An 18,850-nucleotide genomic window follows, 5' to 3' on the forward strand; every position below is an offset into this window, starting at 1 on the left:
AGTTGAGCGGCCTTAGCATATCATTAGCATATTATGCTTTGATTGGTTAAACGAACGAACTGATGACCACTTAGCATATTAGGCTTTTATTATATAGGATTAGGAGAAGCATATTTTGGAAAGGCAGCTTGGTGAGGTGGTTTAGAATATGGACTCTGGAGCCAAGAATTCTAGGGCCCTGAGTCCCTCTTGCTAGCTATGTAATCTTGGATAAGTTTCTTATCCTTTCTTTGCCTCAGTTCCTCATCTGTAAAAGTATTACAGTCATATTAACTACTTTATATGTTGGTAAGAGGATAAGGAGTTATTATTCACATCAAACAAATAACAACTTACTTCTTCCACATAAAAATTTCCTCAGTGCTTCAATTATTAAAATATTGCCTTTTTCTTTTCTTTATTTAGTAAATTTTTAAAATTGATTTTTAGAGAGAGAGAGGAAGGGAGACAGAGATAGAGATAGAGATAGAAATAGAGAGAAACATTGGTTTGTTGTTCTACTTATTTATGCATTCATTGGCTGATTCTTGTATGTGCCCTGACCCTGGATAAAACCCTTGGCGTACTGGGATGATGCTCTAATGAACTGAACTCCCTGCCCAGGGTTTGTCTTTTTTTCTCTTTAATGGTAAAAGTTAACATGTTAGTCTACCTTAGCTCTCCAATTTCCTGTCCCAAACAATTCTTTCTTTTTTTTAATATCCTCACCCAAGGATATTTTTTCTATTGATTTTTAGAGTGGAAGTGAGGGAGGTAGAGAGAGAGAGAGAGAGAGAGAGAGAGAGAGAGAGAGAGAGAGAAAAGAGATGTGAGAGTGTCACATTGATTGGTTGCCTCCCATACACGCCCGTAATGGAATGAGGATGGAATCTGCAACCCAGGGTAACTGCCCTCAACTCAGAATTGAACCGAGATCCTGTGGTGCAATGGATGACACTCTAACCCAGTGGTTCTCAACCTTCCTAGTGCCGCTACCCTTTAATACAGTTCCTCATGTTGTTTGACCCCCAATTTCATTGTTACAAATTGAACATAATTAAAGCATAGTGATTAATCACACAAAATATGTAATTATATATGTGTTTTCCTATGGTCTTAGGCGACCCCTGTGAAAGGGTCCTTCCACCCCCAAAGGGGTCGCGACCCACAGGTTGAGAACTGCTGCTCTAACCACTGACCAACACAAGCCAGGACTAAATAATTTTTTGTTTAAAAAATATATTTGTATTGATTTCAGAGAGGAAGGAAGAGAGAGAGAGAGAGAGAGAGAGAGAGAGAGAGAGAGAGAGAGAGGGAGAAACATCAATGGTGAGAGAGAATCATTAATTGGCTACCTCCTGCATGCCCCTACTGGGATAGAGCCCACAACCTGGGCATGTGCCCTTGACCGAAATCGGACCGGGACCCTTCAGTCCGTAGGCCAACGCTCTATCCACTGAGCCAAACCAGTTGAGGCAACAATTCTTTTATCTGGACTTCTAGTCTCCTAGTGTTAGGGGCAAGAAAGGAATATTGGGAACTGGCTATCATTGTGGGAAGTATTGATCATGCTCTGTTAACCATGATTGCCTTGTGTTGGTTAAAGAAAAGACATTCTGACATGGCTGGGAGTTGTATGGCCTCGGGACCTGGGAATCAACCTTGGACCTGGGAGTCAACCTTGGAGTTTGACATGCTTGCCCCAGACCTTTACCACCCTATTGTCTGTGTCCATGGGTTATGCATATATGCATACAAATTCTTTGGCTGATCACTTTCCACCCACCCTCTGCCACCTTCCCTCTGAGATTCCCCAGTCTGTTCTATGCTTCTTTTTCTCTGGATCAATTTTGTTCATCAGTTTATTTTGTTAATTAGATTCCACATATGTGTGAGATCATGTAATACTTGTCTTTCTCTGGCTGACTTATATCGCTTAGCATAATACTCTCCAAGTCACTCCATGCTGTATCAAAGGGTAAGAGATCGCCCTAACCTGTTTGGCTTAGTGGATAGAGCATCGACCTGCGGACTCAAGGGTCCCAGGTTCGATTCTGGTCAAGGGCATGTACCTTGGTTGCGGGCACATCCCCAGTAGGGGATGTGCAAGAGGCAGCTGATCGATGTTTCTCTCTCATCGATGTTTCCAACTCTCTATCCTTCTCCCTTCCTCTCTGTAAAAAATCAATAAAATATATTAAAAAAAAAACAAAGGGTAAGAGATCCATCTTTTTTTTTAATAGCTGCATAGTATTCCATGGTATAAATGTACCACAGCTTTTTTATCCTCTAGTCTACAGATGGGCACTTGAGCTGTTTCCAGATCTTAGCTATTGTACATGGTGCTGCTATGAACATAGGGGTGCATACATTCTTTCTGATTGGTGTTTCTGGTTTCTTAGCATATATTCTTAGAAGTGGGATCACTGGGTCAAATGTCAGTTCCATATTTAATTTTTTTGAGGAAACTTCATACTGTTTCCATAATGGTTGCACCAGTATGCATTTCCACCAGTAGTGACAAGGGTTCCCTTTTCTCCACATCCTTACCAGCACTTGTCATTTGTTGATAGTTGCCATACTGATAGGTGTGAGATGATACCTCATTGTCATTTTAATTGGCATCTCTCTGATCAGTGACTTTGAGCATTTTTACATATCTCTCTTTGCCATTTATGTGCCCAGTATGGAGAAGTGTCTATTTAGGTATTTTGCCCATTTAAAAAAAATAGATTATTTGTCTTCCTTTTGTTAAGGTGTATGAGTACCTTATATATTTTGGATGTTAACCCTTTGTCAGATGTATCACTGCCCAATATGTTCTCGTACACAGTGGGCTTCCTTTTTGTTTTGTTGATGGTTTCTTTTGCTGTGCAGAAGCTTTTTATTTGGATGCAGTCCCATTTGTTTATTTTCTCCTTAGTTTCCTTTGCCCTAGGAGATGTATCTCTAATCATATTGCTATGAGAGATGTCTGAGATTTTACTGCCTATGGTTTTGTCTGGGATTTTTATGGTTTCTCAACTCACATTTAACTCTTTTATCCATCTTGAGCTTATTCTTATGTACATGGGTGTAAGTTGGTGGTCTAGTTTTATTTATTTTTGCATGTATTTGTCCAATTTTCCCCAACACCTTTATTGAAGAGACTCTGTCCATTTTATGTTCTTGCCTCCTGTGTCAAATATTAATTGAGCATAATGTAATGGCTTGGGCAATTTTTGGGGTCTCTGTTCTGTTGGATGGACCTATATGCCTGTTCTTGTGTCAGTAACAGGCTGCTTTGCTTACGGTGGTTTTGTAGTATAACTTGATATGTGGTATTATGATTCCACCAACTTTATTCTTCTTTATTAGGATTGCTGTGGCTATTTGGGGTCTCTTTTGGTTTCATATATATTTTTGGATCTGTGAAATATGCTGTTGGTATTTTTTAAAATATATTTTTATTTATTTCAGAGAGGAAAGGAGAGGGAGAAAGAGATACAAACATCAGTGATGTTTTTATCACTGATTGGTGAATCAGTGATTGGTTGCCTCCTGTATAGCCCCTACTGGGGGATCTAGCCTGCAACCTGGGCATATGCCCTTAACTGGTATCTAACCCAGGATCCTTCAGTCTGCAGGCAGATACTCTATCCACTGAGCTAAACCAGCCAGGGCTATGCTGCTGGCATTTTTTTTCCTGTTGGTATTTTAATAGGAATTGCATTGAATCTGTAGATTGCCTTGGGCAGTATGGACATTTCAATGATGTTATTTCTACCAATCCATGAACATGGTATATTTTCCCACTTATTTATATCTTTATCTCTTTTTTTCCAATGTCATGTCATTTTCCAAGTACAAGTTTTTTTACCTTCTTGGTTAAGTTTATCCCTAAGTATCTTAATGTTTTTGTTGCAATGGCAAATGGAATTGTTTGTTTAGTTTCTCTTTCTGAAGAGAAACTATAATAATAAAAGGGTAATATGCTAATTAGACCAGATGTCTTCGAGATGTCATTCCAGACATCCTTCCTGATGAAGCTGGGGCCGGAGGGAAGACAGCAGGGTCTTGGGTGCTTGGGGGCAGCCCGAGGGAAGCCAGCCTGGGTCCCAGATGCCTGTGGGTGGCCTGGGCGAAGCCAGCCGGAGTTCTCGGTGCCTGCAGGCAGCTGGAGGGAAGCCAGTGCCAGCAGCCGGGGGAAGAAAATCCTACTCTTGCATGAATTTTTGTGCATCAGGCTTCTAGTTGGTTTGTAAAAAAAGCCATTGATTTTTGGATGTTGATTTTATATCCTGCTACATTGGCAAATTCACTTATTAAATCTAGTAGTTTTTGATGAAGTCTTCAGGGTTTTCATGTACAATATTATGTCATCTGATAATAATGAGAGTTTTACTTCCTCCTTTACAATGTGGATGCCTTTTTTTTTCATTTAGAAAAATGTTTAATATGTTCCTTATTGAAAAAAGAATATTTCTAATTTTTTGCAACAATGAATGAATTTGGTCTTAGCTGTGCCATTCTATTATTTAAAGCTTTCTACTTTTTAATTATTTTAATTATTTTATTTATTTATTTATTTATTTTTAAAATATATTTTATTGATTTTTTACAGAGAGGAAGGGAGAGAGATAGAGAGTTAGAAACATCGATGAGAGAGAAATATTGATCAGCCGCCTCCTGCACATCTCCTACTGGGGATGTGCCCGCAACCCAGGTACATGCCCTTGACCGGAATCGAACCTGGGACCCTTGAGTCCGCAGGCTGATGCTCCATCCACTGAGCCAAACCGGTTTCGGCTATTTATTTATTTTTAATGCTTAAAGTATTACAAAGGGTATTACATATGTCTCCTTTTTTCCCCCGCCCTTGACAATCCCCTGGCCTCCCCTACCCCCCAGTGTTTTATGTCCATTGGTTATGCTTATATGCATGCATATAAGTCCTTCGGTTGATCTCTTACCCACCCTCCCTTCTGCCCCCCTACCCTCCCCGGCCTTGCCGCTGTAGTTTGACAGTCTGTTTGATGCAGCTCTGCCTCTGTATCTATTTTTGTTCATAAGTTTATAATGGTCTTTATTATCCATGAATGAGTGAGATCATGTGGTATTTTTCCTTCATTGACTGGCTTATTTCACTTAGCATAATGCTCTCCAGTTTCATCCATGCTGTTGCAAATGGTAAGAGTTCCTTCTTTTTTACAGCAGCATAGTATTCCATCGTGTAGATGTACCACCGTTTTCTAATCCATTCATCTACTGATGGGCACTTAGGCTGTTTCCAGATCTTAGCTATGGTGAATTGTGCTACTATGAACATATGGGTGCATATATCCTTTCTGATTGGTGTTTCTGGTTTCTTGGGATATATTCCTAGAAGGGGGATCACAGGGTCAAATGGGAGTTCCATTTTTAGTTTTTTGAGGAAGTGGATGCCTTTTATATCTTCTTGTTGTCTGATCGCTGTGCTAGGACCTCCAGTACTATGTTGAATAAGAGTGGTGAAAGCTGACTTCCCTGTCTTGTACCTGTTCTTAGGGGAAATGGTTTCAGTTTTGGCCCATTGAGTATGATGTTCATTATAGGTTTATCATATATGGCCTTTATTATGTTGAGATATGCTCCCTCTATTCCTACTTTGCTGAGACTTTTTATCAAAAATGGGAGTGAGCCTGGCTGGTGCAGCTCAGTGGTTCAATTCCTGGTCAGGGCACATGCCTGGGTTGCAGGCTTGATCTCCAGTGTGGGGTGTGTAGGAAGCAGCCAATCAATGATTATCTCTTATCATTGACTAGAGGCCCAGTGCACGAAATTCGTGCACTCGGGGGGGGGGGGGGGGGGGAGTTGTTCCCTCAGCCTGGCCTGCGCCCTTTTCCACTCTGAGAGCCCTCGGGTAATGTCCTACTGTCAGCTTAGGCCCACTTCCCTAAGCCGGCAGTCATACATCCTTTGTGCTGCCATGGAGGTGAGAGAGGCTCCCACCGCCGCCACTGTGCTCACCAGCCATGAGCCTGGCTCAGGGCTTCTGATGGAGCAGCACTGAGCATCTGCCCCCTGGTGGTCAGTGCACATTATAGCGAGCAGTTGAGTGACCTTAGCATATCATTAGCATATTATGCTTTGATTGGTTGAATGGCTGACTGGACGACTGGACACTTAGCATATTAGGCTTTTATTATATTGGATGTTTCTATCTCTCTCTCCCTCTCTCTTCCTCTCTCAAATCAATAAAAATATATTAAAAAATAGTATTGGTATTTTGTTGAATGCTTTTTCTGTGTCTATTGATATGATCATGTGATTTTTATCTTTCAATTTATTTATGTGATGTATCATGATTATTGATTTGTGAATATTGTACCAGCTTGCATCCCTGGAATAAATCCTACTTGGTCATGATGTATGATTTTTTAAATATGTTGCTGGATCTGATTTGCTAATATTTTTTGAGGATTTTAGCATCTATGTTCATTGGGGATATTGGCCTGTAATTCTCTTTCTTTGTAGTGTCTTGATCTGGTTCTGGAATTAGGGTAATGCTGGCCTCATGAAAGGAAGTGGGAAGACAAGTATTATGTGAATATTGTTATGTTTCAGGTTTTCCCACAGCTCCCTTAAGCAGTCCTCCTGTTCTTTTTTTTAAATACCTTTTTATTGATTTCAGTGAGGAAGGGAGAGGGAGAGATAGATAGAAGCATCAATCGTGAGAGAGAATCATTGATTGGCTGCCTCCTGCATGCCCCCACTGGTGATTGAGCCCACAACCTGGGCATATGCCCTGACAGGGAATTGAACTGTTACCTTCAGGTTCATAGGTCAGTGAACAACCCTTTACCCCCACCAGCTATGCTATCCTCCTGTTTTTTAATTGTTTTTTTTTCTTTTTGTTTATCTGATTGAGTGATTTGTTTCTACTCTGTCTTCTAATTGATTGATCTGATCCTCAGCTTTTCATAATCCGATCTGCATTCCTTCCAATGTGTTCTTTATTAGTGATATGTCATTCTTTATTTCCAACTATTTTTTCATAGTTTCTGCTCTTTTCTCATGCTGTTGAGCATCTTTACCATCATTATTCTTTTTTAAAAAAATATATTTTATTGATTTTTTACAGAAAGGAAGGGAGAGGGATAGAGAGTTAGAAACATCGATGAGAGAGAAACATCGATCAGTTGCCTCCTGCACACCCCCACTGGGGATGTGCCCGCAACCAAGGTACATGCCCCTGACTGGAATTGAACCTGGGACCCTTGAGTCCGCAGGCTGACGCTCTATCCACTGAGCCAAACCGGTTAGGGCACCATCATTATTCTTAACTCTATATCAAATAAAGTTCTTATCTCCATTTCATTTATCTTTCCTTCTTGAGAAATGTCTTGTTCTTTCATTCAGGGTTTTTTGTTTTGTTTTTTGTTTTCTCCCTATTTTGGCTGTCTGTTTGGGTTTGTATGTAATATGTAGATTTGCTACACCATGCAGGCCAGTATTAAATGCTGTTTCTTACTAATTAGATCAGGCAGAGTCTCAAAGCCTCCAAAGACCTGTCTCTGCCTGCAGACTGATTTGATTCAGTCTTGAGTACCCTCAGACAATCATCCACAGGTGGGGTGAGAGGTTTTCCAACATGGTGGGGCAAATGCTTTGGCCTGGAGGCTAATTGTTAGTCTCCTAATGGGCCTCAGAAACTCCGTAGCATGGGGCAAGGGGTTTTCCAATAGCGTTGGTCAACTGTCTTCCCCCCAGGCAAAGACCACCTGGTTGGCAAAGGTCTGTTTGAGAAAGATGACCTCCGCAGTGTGAGGGAATTAACTCAGCACAGGAAATTGGGGTGTCTGTCTTCTGAGCTCTAACTCTAGTGTCCCCAATCCTGGCTTCTGCCCACACAGCTTCAGGCCACTTGGTCCTCTCTCTGCCAGAACCCAAGGTGAGTGGCTGCACACAAGATTTTGTGCATTGTTTCTTTAAGAGGGTACCAGCATTACAGCCACCTCTCCTTGGCAGACAGCAACCCTGTTGCTTTTCACAGCCATATCTTATGTGGGCACCTTTCTCAGTTTTGCTGCTCTCTGCAGGGGGGCCCAGCTTGGGGTTATACCCCCGAGTTCTCAGTGACAACCCCCGTAGCTGAGATATCTCTCTGGAACTTCAGGATTAGGCAACTACTAACCTACTTTCTGTCTCTATAGGTTTGCCTAGTCTGGACAATCACATAAATGGAACCATATAATGTGTAGTCTTTTGTGTCTGGATTATTTAATGTAGCATTATGTCTTCAAGGTTCATTCATATTGTAGCATGTATCAGAATTTCATTCCTTGTATGGCTGAATAATATTCCATTATATGGATAGACCACACTTGTTTATACATTTATCAGTAAACAAATATTTGTGATGTTTCTACCTTTTGGAAATTATGGAAATTAAAATATATTTGTAAAGTTCTTTAATGTAAATTAAGTGTAGTATAAAAAAGTTATTATACAAATCCTCCCCCGCCCCCCCCAGTTCTAAACTCTCAACTAAAATTCTCCTTGAGCCCAGCCGGGGTTGCTCAGTGGTTGAGCATTGACTTGTGAACCAGGGGGTCACGGTTCGATTCCTGGTCAAGGCACATGTCGAGCTTGTAGACTTGATCCCCAGTTTGGGGCTTGTAGAAGGCAGCTAATCAATCATTCTCTCTCATCATTGATGTTTCTATCTCTTTCCCTCTCCCTTCCTCTCTGAAATCAATAAATATATATTTAAAAAATATTGTCCTTGATATTACACAGGCAACCCAGTTAATATCTTCATAGACAAATGAATTTTAATGATGGAATACCAAATGTGAATAATATAGAGTATTGTAATTACTATTCCTGTTAATTATAAAACAGCAATAATGCCAGGGAATCGTAGTTGTACAAAGCTTCCTTGAACTCATGTGGGAACACAATCTATCATTTAAGTCTATGACATAACTTATAAGGGGGTGGTATAAGTTTTTATGGACTTATTACAATGTTGCTCTGCATTTGGTAATAGACCATTTGCTATGAAGATAGTGCCATCTAGAATGTCACTGCATGTCCTGGCGGTGTGGTTCAGTGGTTGGAGCCTCTGTCCCTTGAATGGAAGGGTCACTGGCTCCATTCTGGTCAAGGGCAGGTACTTGGGTTACAGGGTAGATACCTGGCCCCTGGATGGGGGTCTGGGTTAGACAAAAATATCCTAGGGTGAGGATTAACAACAATAAAAAGTCAATGCAAAACATAACTGTGTACTATAAAGTTTTATAAGGATATTTCATTCTATTGAGAACTGAAACATTTACAATTATGAAATAACAGTTTTGCAAAACCCTCATCCTCAGTGATACTATTTTGAGAAAGCTGGTTGAAATACATGTTGGATATTTTTCAAGTTAAATAAGGAGAATTATATTTACTGCATTTCGCTCTAGATGAAAGAATTACTTGATTTTTAAAAATTCAGAATTCATGAATCCCAATTTCTATTGCTGTAAGTGGCGTCTATGATCACTGTCAGTCTTTACTGAGACCTTCGAGGATGATTGACTTCATTACAAACTTCTTGTTCAACTTCATCTTGTTGAACGTTCAATGGTAACAACACGTGTCTATTAGTAGGCGGTGGTGGATAATGGTGGAATTGAGGTCTTAATTCATCCAAGCATCCATGTCCCCGTCGTTGTCATCCCGCTACCCGCCGCTAGGGCGGGACCTGAGTCCTGGAACGGAACCGGTCTGGCGTGCGCCGGAGACGTCGGGTGGACTGGGAACAAAAGAGGAGCTGTGGCCGGTGGGTTGCCACCTGCGGTGACGGGGCTGGCGGTGGGTCCGTCACCCGGGAAGTCCACGGTGCAGCGTGATAACAGCGCCAGCGCCCAGGACACCGCGGCGGCCCCGGCCCGTCCACCCTCGGGCCAGGCTCCAGTGGCGTCCCCAGGGCCTCCATCTTGGCCTTGGGGAAGGGAGCGGTGTCTGGGTCTCCTTGCCGTCTCCAGTCCCTGGGCCCCACACGGGCGCTGGGAGCAGGCTGTCCCTTGGCCGAATGGCACAGCGCGGCGCAGCGGAGTCAGCCCGGGGACACGTCGCCCAGTCCCACAGACCCGGTTCCGAGTGGTCCCGACAAGATGGAGGACGCCGTCTCCTCCCGCAGCCATGACGGGCGGTGGCGGTGCTCCTCACGGGATGAGGCGCGGGTGGACGTGCGTCCGCCCCAGATCGCTCAGGGACGCCTTCGCCCGTCGCCCGATCCGTTGGCCCGGGGCTACTCCTGCCCGTTGCCCCGCACGGGGCCTCCAGCCTCCAGGATTTGGACACGAGGGCGTAGGGGACATCGAGGCAGCGTCCCTCCCCGGGCAAAATGCTGGGAACCGCCGCGGCGGACTGGACGCCCGGGCCGAGCGAGGGCAAGCGGTCCGGCCTCTGTGTCTCGGACCGCCCCGACACAGGAGTCCCCTGACCGCTGCAGGTCCCGCGGCTACGAAAGTCGGGCCGCTGACCCTACGGACCCGGTGGGGGCGGGGCGGGGGGCGGGAGTGAGGAGGGAGGAACGCGGCCCAGGCCACAGCCAGCTTAGGGGCCAGGGAATGGAAATACAGGGGGTGTGGCTTGCTCCTGACGGACAGCCTCACGGGCCATCCCTTCATGGGATTCCTGAAGGAAGGCCGACTCAGCCAATGGACGCTCCCCAGGCACCCCCGGCAGGCCCTCGCTAGCCAATGGGGATGCGGAGGGCGGAGCGCGCTCGGGCTCAGCCCGCCGCCGCCTCCGCCTTCGCCTGCTCTCAGCGCTAAACCCGGGACTGGACCGAGCGGAGTTGTGCGCGTCGCCGAAGGGGGTGGGTCGGGGGAGGGGAGGTTCGTTCCGCGAAGCCGCAGCCAGAACCGGGTGAGGCTCGTCCCCGCGGTATTAGCAGTCCTGGCCTGCGGACGGTGGGGGTGGCTGGGTGCAGCGCAGCCTTGGGAGGTGGAGGCGGAGATGGGAGAGGGCGGCCTCTGGAGCCTCCCACCGGCCCGGGACTAACCCCTGCGGCGCGGCCGCCGTCGTCGGTGTGCGCCCTACCCGGGAAGCTGGTCCGGCCTCGCTCATGTCACGGCACCGTCGCATGCGGCCCCTTTGCCTGCGGGCTCGCGTGCGAGGCCGGGAGGGCCGGGTGAGGACGCCGGGTTGGGGGCGCTCGACGGGGGCGCGGGCATTTTCCTTTCTCTCGGGGGGGGGGGGGGGGGAGGGGGTAGTGTGGCGGGGAAGGGGCGTTAGGTCTTCCCGCTCCCGGGACTGCGCCGGAGCTCGGGGTCTCCAAGTTTGGGGGTGAGGGTCCGCGTCCGCCCCGGGCCCTGCTCCGCGCTCCCCTCCCCGGCACTGCGCGGCCCTGCCCCGCACGTATTGTTTGGCTGGGTCTCTAATGGCGGACGGGGAGACAGCGCAGCCGGTCGCCGACTGCGGGGGTTGGGGGGGGGGACAAGTCTCAGGCCCAGGGCTAAGGCTTGGGGCAAATATGGGAGCTTTCAGCCCAGTGGCGATGTGAGCCGCTCCTAAATTGGAGTTGGTGCCCGGAGTGACGGGAGAGACCCCGGGTGGGCCCATTTCGGAGAAAATGCTGGCGTCGAGGCAACGTTTGCCCTTCCCCAGCTCTCTTCCCTGGGGCAGGTTGGATGCCCTCCACCTTCTCCCTCCAGATTTTGCATTTCACTTGGGTTTTGGGACCAAATTCATATTTTACGCCATTTTGCTCCGCTTTACGTACGAGGGATTGTTGGTCTCGTGTTGGGCAGTGATAACAGAAGGACCGAACCTCCTTGACCTCATATTCCCTTTTCTTTTTCTCGTGGGAAGGGCTGGTTGTCCTACCTGGATAGCTTGTTCTTGATACATTTCTCATTTTTCCTCTTACCCCAGGAGCAGGAATCGCTTTGAACTCCGTGTGGTGAATTTTTGACAGAAAGTGAGAAGGAAAACACCCTCATTGTGAGTCCTTTGCCCCCGATTTGTTGCTCTTAGAGGAAGTTGTCAGGTTGTAGGTGTTCAGACCTGGATCTTGTCTGTCCAGGTGTTTTGAGGGGGAGGAGCTTTCCCTTGGTGGCAGCTGCCTGGGTAATAATTGGGAGTGGGTGCTGCTGTTGCACCGCTGCAGATACTGGTTCTGCTGCTGCAACACAAACCTCAGGTCCTGCAGCTAGCTGCTCACATTACCCAGAGGTGGGTTGGTGGGAAGGAGGGCATATTTCTTGCGCCCTCTAGAGTTCCACAATGGGAACTGAAGTTATTTCGTTTTGGTATGCAAGAAACCATCCTTTACATTTTTTCTACCTTTACAATGGTAATTCATCGAAGGGATCGGAAAAATAGGAAGAACCATTTAACTTTTTGTTTGTGTCTGATTTAAAACTCATGCTTTTACTCTTAGGGTTCATGAATTGGTAGGTCTCTTTCATGTCTTTGATTAGGCCTAAGTCCACTCCTTTAGTACTCCTAGTTCAGCAACTAGTATGCTGATCACACCAGCCCATTGCTCTCTGAGTTCCCCATCTTCTGTGCTCAGTAGTCTTCACTTGAGTCATTCCTTTTTTTTTTTTAATAAATGATTTAAAAATTTTAAAATAGAGAGAGAGAGAGAGAGAGAGAGAGAAACATCGATTTGGTGTTCCACTTATTTATGCATTCATTGGTTGATTCTTGTATACTATGACTGGGGGTTTAACCAACAGCTACCTGGCCAGGGCTTCACTTGAGTAATTCTTAAAAAGGTTAACTGAGTTACGTTTAGTGCTTGTAATTTGCTGATTTTAAGTCGGTCTGGGAATGTTCTAGATAATAAGATAAACATAACCCGTCAAAACCTCCCTCATTTGAAGTTAGTTACAAAATATTAGTGAAGTTAGCATTCTGGACACATTGTATCTCTTGAGCCCATTGACAGTTGATATCATAACTTGAAGATCTCTGTCAGAGGTGAGTCATAAGTTTAGCTTATACTTAAGTAGAGGCACAGATGGGGTCCCTCAGCCTGGCCTGCGCCCTCTCACAATCTGTGATCCCTCAGGGGATGTCAGACTGCCAGTTACGGGATTGGGCGAAACTTGCAGTCCAGCATCCCCCAAGGGATGTAGCAGCGCGAAAGCAGCAGGCAGCCAGAGAGGCTCCCATGGCCACAGCTGCACTCGCCAGCCATGACCTGGCTTCTGGCTGAGTAACACTCCCGCTATGTAAGCACACTGACCACCAGGGGGCAGATCCTGTGTTGAGCATCTGCCCCCTGGTGGTCATTGGGTGTCATAGCGACTGATCATCCAGTCATAACCGTCCTAAGGGTCGCTTAAGCTTTTATATATAGAAATTATTAAGTTGCAAATGGGTCAAAAGACAGTTCATTGATGACAAATATTTGCTGAATACTGATTGTTAAAGATGATGTGAGGATGATAGCTTATATTAAATAGGTATCATTTAGGCGCAGTACAGGACACTTTCATGTATTATTTCACTTAATCTTAGCAGGTAGGCTGGGGGTAATTAAAATAGTATGTATTGGCCTAGTCGGTTTGGCTCACTGGATAGAGCGTCGGCCTGTGGACTGAAGGGTCATGGGTTCGATTCCGGTGAAGGGCACATGCCCGGGTTGTGGGCTTGATTTCCAGTAGGGGGCGTGCAGGAGGCAGCCGATCAATGATTCTCTCTCATCGATGTTTCTGTCTCTCTCCCTCTTCCTTCCTCTCTGAAATCAATAAAAATATATTAAAAACAAACAACAAAAAACTCCTCTTTAAAGAAAAATAGTGTGTATTGAGCCCCTATTGTGTACCAGCACAATTGTAAGCTAAATTTTAAAAAAGTTTATTTAGAAACTTTCAAATTTATGATTAAGAGTAGTATATTGAATTTCTGTGTACCTATCATTTACATTTTGTAGTTTCCACACATGTCCAAACTAATTTTTAACATGTATTAAGTAATTTAGTCTTCATGAAAACCCATTGATATAGGTACTATTTGTTTTTCTAATTTGTAGAGGAAGAATGATAATGCCAAAATGTCATTCTTGTTTTGCTTAATAATTTAACTCCGAATTAAAAAGTATTTTAAAACACCAGTTAATGGAGTTTTAATATGCCAGTCAATAAGATACAGAGAACCTGACAATTTTTAATTGACTTTGCTTAAATAAGTTCTTTATTATACTTAACATTTATCGGGCAGTTCCTGTTAGGTGCTATTAGATGTACTTAAAAGTATCTTTACAGTTAAAATATTTTGCATAATTATGGCATCTTAGAGCATTCTTTTATTTTTTATTTATTTTTTAAAATTTCTTAAAAAATGGAGTTTTAGAGAGATAGGAAGGGAAAAAAACATTCATGTGAGAGAGTAACATTGATTGGTTGCCTTCTGCATACCCATTGACCGGGGATCTAACCCACAACCTTGTATGTACCCTGACTGGGAATCAAACCTGTGAACGAAGTTCAACCAATTGGGACACTCTGACCAGGGCTAGTGCATTCTTTTTTAAAAAAATATATTGGTTTTTTACAGAGAGGAAGGGAGAGGATAGAGAGTTAGAAACATTGATGAGAGAGAAACATTGATCAGCTGCCTCCTGCACACTCCCTACTGGGGATGTGCCCGCAACCAAGGTACATGCCCTTGACCGGAATCGAACCTGGGACCCTTGAGTCCGCAGGCCCTATCCACTGAGCCAAATCGGTTAGGGCAGTGCATTCTTAATAGTATGAATCACCCTCCCCTCCTACCTGTCCTTTTAACCAATTGGAGGAAATGTACAGCATGGTCCCTACTTTTCCATGTTCTAATATTTAATTTCATGGGCTAGACTTTATACCTCATTTGATGAGACAGTCCTATATCACTCAGATGTCACATAGGTGCTGACCTATGGATGTTTCAAATTTTTCATGGATATGGAGCTTGATATAACATCTTGTACAATTGTTTATAGTCTTTTTTTTTTTTTAAATCCTCACCTGAGTATATGCTTTTATTGATTTTAGAGAGGGGGTGGGGGGAGAGAGAGAGAGAGAGAGAGAAATAACAATGTGAGGGAGAAACATCAATCACATCAATTGGTCGCCTCCTGTTTGTGCCCTGACCTGCAACCTTGATGTATTGGGTCGACATTCCAAGCAACTGGCCAGAGCCCTAGAATAAATTTTTTTTTTTTAGAATAAATTTTTGTATACCATTGAAAAATATTATTTAGAGTTAAAAGATGTGTGTATAGGGGTTTGCTAAATCACTTGATCACATGACTAGTTTGGGATTTGTTCTAACATTGAAAATTAAAAGTAATAAAATTTAAGGAAAATTCATGGTCTTTAATTTGGAAGAGGGTATACTGTTGGGGATTTTATTTTTACTGATTTGATCAATGTCCTGTAAGTATTATTATTCACTATTTTAAGAAATAATTTAAGAGTAAACTTTGGATATTAGAATAAATAGATAATGAATATGTAATAGATCTGGTTTTAACAAAATTAGTATATTTCATTGTTATGTGTTATCTTGTTTTGTTATCCTTCTTGAAGAGTTATCAGATTATAGTTAGAGAATTTCAGCTATTTTTTTAAATATCAATAGGCTGCCAAGGATCAGGTTTCTCTTTGCTAGAGGTTCTAGATTTTTTTCCCTTCTCAGTATAGTTCCTAGTGAATTTGAAGTTAATTTTGTGAATTTAAAAATATACACCTAAAATAATTACATATTGTTGTATGTCAGTTAAATCTTTAATAAGCAATGTGTAAAATATTTTATCCTTAAATTATTAAATATTTTAGTATGATTCTGTTATTAAAAGTTAATGTTAAATTGTAATTTTAAGACACTTTTACTATATATAGAATTGTTGCAATATCAAATTAAAGAAATTATGAAAGGTCTATCGTAATTCTTGCAGTAAACTTATTTCTTTCTAACCATTTAGATTGAATAGGAAAAAATACTTAAGTGCCTATTTTCAGTGAAATGGTTATCACATAGTTAGAGGTTACAGATAGAATTTCTAAAATGTGACTAGCCTGGCCAGTGTTGCTCAGTGGTTGAGTGTTGACCTATGAACCAGGAGGGAGGGCACAGTTCGATTCTTAGTCGAGGCGTATACCCGGGCTGTGGGCTTGGTCCTCAGTGTGGGGTGTGCAGGAGGCAGCTGATCAATGATTCTCTCTCATTATTGATGTTTCTAGCTCTCTCTCCTCTTCCCTTCCTCTTTGAAATAAAGGAAAATATATTTAAAAAAATTAAAAAATAAAATGTGACTAATTCAAGGAGACAAATTATTCAGGTTTTTGCTTTGCTTTGTTTTTACGTTATAGCAATGCCATGTGTATATTACTTTCGCTATAGTAACCTACATTGCTTGTATGGATTTATTTTTGTATGAATTTGGAACTGAAATCATGGTTTTCTAACTAAAAATATTAAAGAAACTTTTCTTGTAATGCTGGAACAGTTTTATAATAATTCATATCAAAAAGGCACATTTTTTACATCTTTTGCCTAGGAAGAGTGTTTCTTGGATTATTGAGTTGGACTAAATAATTCAGGCTAATCAGGGCAGTGTAGAAGTCATTTATTTAACAAATTACGTATTACAACATGTACTGTATATCATGCATACAAAAAAGATGTTTTCTGTTAACAGTTGGCTAGCAATTTCTTTGCCGCTATGCTCAGACGAGCATTACATGTTGACTTTGAATGGTACACTCCAGAACCCTAATTTGGAATTTGTAAGTTGTTGGTTAGGTCCAGTGTATGTCTTAGTGAATTGTGCTTTCAGTTCTATAGAATTAAGGAAATGTTAGAGTGGAAGTGAAAATTTAGATTAAATTAAACTTTTATTATATCTACTTGTTTTAGATTTATATTTGTATTTTTTTCTTTGAAGGTTGTCATATTTTATTTTAATTGTTCTAGTTTATTTTATTTCTGGCTCTAACATGTATGAGAATTCTTTTTTAAAAAATAAAATCTTTATTGTTGAGAGTACTACAGATTTCTCCCCTTGTCTCTCCCCACTGCCTCCCTCTATCCGGTTCCCTCCCCACCCCAGGCCTTTACCACCCGACTGTCCTTGTCCTTAGGTAAGATCTTTGGTTAATCTCTTCCTGCCCCCCTCCCCCTTTCCCTCTGAGATTCGTCAAATCTGTTCCATGCTTCCATGTCTCTGATTCTATTTTATTGGACCAGTTTATTTTGTTCATTATATTTCTTGTTGTTCATTTTGATTTTTTTTTTAATTTTTTTTTTAATATATTTAATTGGTTTTTCACAGAGAGGAAGGGAGAGAGACAGATAGTTAGAAACATCGATGGGAGAGAAACATCGACCAGCTGCCTCCTGCACATCTCCTATGGGGGATGTGCCCGCAACCCAGGTACATGCCCCCGACCGGAATCGAACCCGGGACCCTTCAGTCCGCAGGCCGACGCTCCATCCACTGAGCCAAACCGGTCTTGGCCATTTTGATTTTTAGATTCAGTCGTTAATAGGTATGTATTTGTTGCCATTTTATTCTCCATATTTTTGATCTCTTCTTCCCCTTCAACATTTCATGTAATACTGGTTTGGTGGGGATGAACTTTAGCTTTTTCTTGTCTGTGAAGCTCCTTATCTGACCTTCATTTCAAATATATATTTTTTATTGATTTCAGAGGTGAAGGGAGAGGTAGAGATAGAAACGTAAATGATGAGAATCATGGATTGCCTGCCTCCTGCACGCCCCTACTGGGTATCGAGCCCACAACGCTGGCATGTACCCTTGATTGGAATTGAACGTGGGACCCTTCAGTCTTCAGGCCGATGCTCTAGCCACTGAGCCAAACCGACTGGGGCTGGCCCTCAATTCTAAATGAGAGCTTTGCTGGGTAGTGTAATCTTGGTTGTAGGTTCTTGCTATTCATCACCTTGAATATTTCTTGTCACTCCCTTATGGCCTGCAAAGTTTCTTTTGAGAAATCAGCTGATAGTCGTATGAGTGCTCTCTTGTAGGTAACTAATTGCTTTTCTCTTGCTGCTTTTAAGATTCTCTCTTTGTTTTTAGCCCTTGGCATTGAAATTATAATATGTCTTGGTGTGGGCTTCTTTGGTTTTCTCTTGTTTCGGACTCTCTGTGCTTCCTGGACATGTAAGTCTGTTTCGTTCACCAGGTAGGGGAAATTTTCTGTCATTATTTCTTCAAATAGGTTTTCAATATCTTGCTCTCTCTGTTCTTCTGCTGGCAGCCCCATGATGTGAATGTAGGTACGCTTAAAATTGTCCCAAAGGTTCCTTAATCTATTTGCATATTTTTGGATTCTTTTTTTTTTCTTCTCTTCTGATTGGGTGTTTTTTGCTTCCTCAATTCCAAATCATTGATTTGATTCTCAGAATCCTCTACTCTACTGCTGAATCCTTATAAAGTATTCTTTATTTCAGTTAGTGTATGCTTAATTTCTGACTGGTTCTTTTTTCGTGTCTTTGACACTCATTAAGATTCTTGAAAATCTCATTAAGATCTTAAGTAAACTTATAACCATGGTTTTGAACTCTGTATCCAGTAATTTGCTTGCTTCCATTTTTTCCATTTGTGACCTGTTTCTTTGTCACAAATCACTGATGCTGCACATGCCCCATTGGGGATTGAGTCTGCAACCCGGGCTTGTGCCCTGATTGGAATCTAACCGTGACTGTGGTTCATAGGTCGACGCTCAACTACTGAGCGCCTCTTTCCGGGCTTGGACCTATTTTGTTTGTCAATTGATTTTGTTCATTAGCTTCCACATATGTGAGATCATTTGATATTTGTCTTTCTCTGACTGGTTTATTTTTCTTTGCATAATAATCTCCAGGTCTCTCCATGCTGTCTCAAAGGGTAAGAGAT

General features: G+C 42.7%; 1 protein-coding gene across 9 annotated transcripts in view; it reads left to right on the forward strand.

Moving 5' to 3' along the window:
• Positions 1-10,802: 10,802 nt before the first annotated feature.
• Positions 10,803-18,850, forward strand: part of ZMYM2 (zinc finger MYM-type containing 2) — a 164,164-nt gene continuing 156,116 nt past the window's right edge. For 8 of the 9 annotated variants that reach the window (XM_070409361.1, XM_070409363.1, XM_070409367.1 and 5 more), the window contains exons 1-2: positions 10,803-10,863; positions 11,872-11,940. The gene's annotated coding sequence lies outside the window, so the exon portion shown is untranslated. Of the gene's footprint in view, positions 10,864-10,920; positions 11,129-11,871; positions 11,941-18,850 lie in introns of those variants that run through there. The other variant, XM_070409362.1, reaches the window with a different exon arrangement.

This window comes from Myotis yumanensis, unplaced genomic scaffold (assembly GCF_028538775.1).
Source record: "Myotis yumanensis isolate MYYU_CA2020_CCGP unplaced genomic scaffold, mMyoYum1.0.hap1 SCAF_3, whole genome shotgun sequence".
Taxonomy (NCBI): domain Eukaryota; kingdom Metazoa; phylum Chordata; class Mammalia; order Chiroptera; family Vespertilionidae; genus Myotis; species Myotis yumanensis.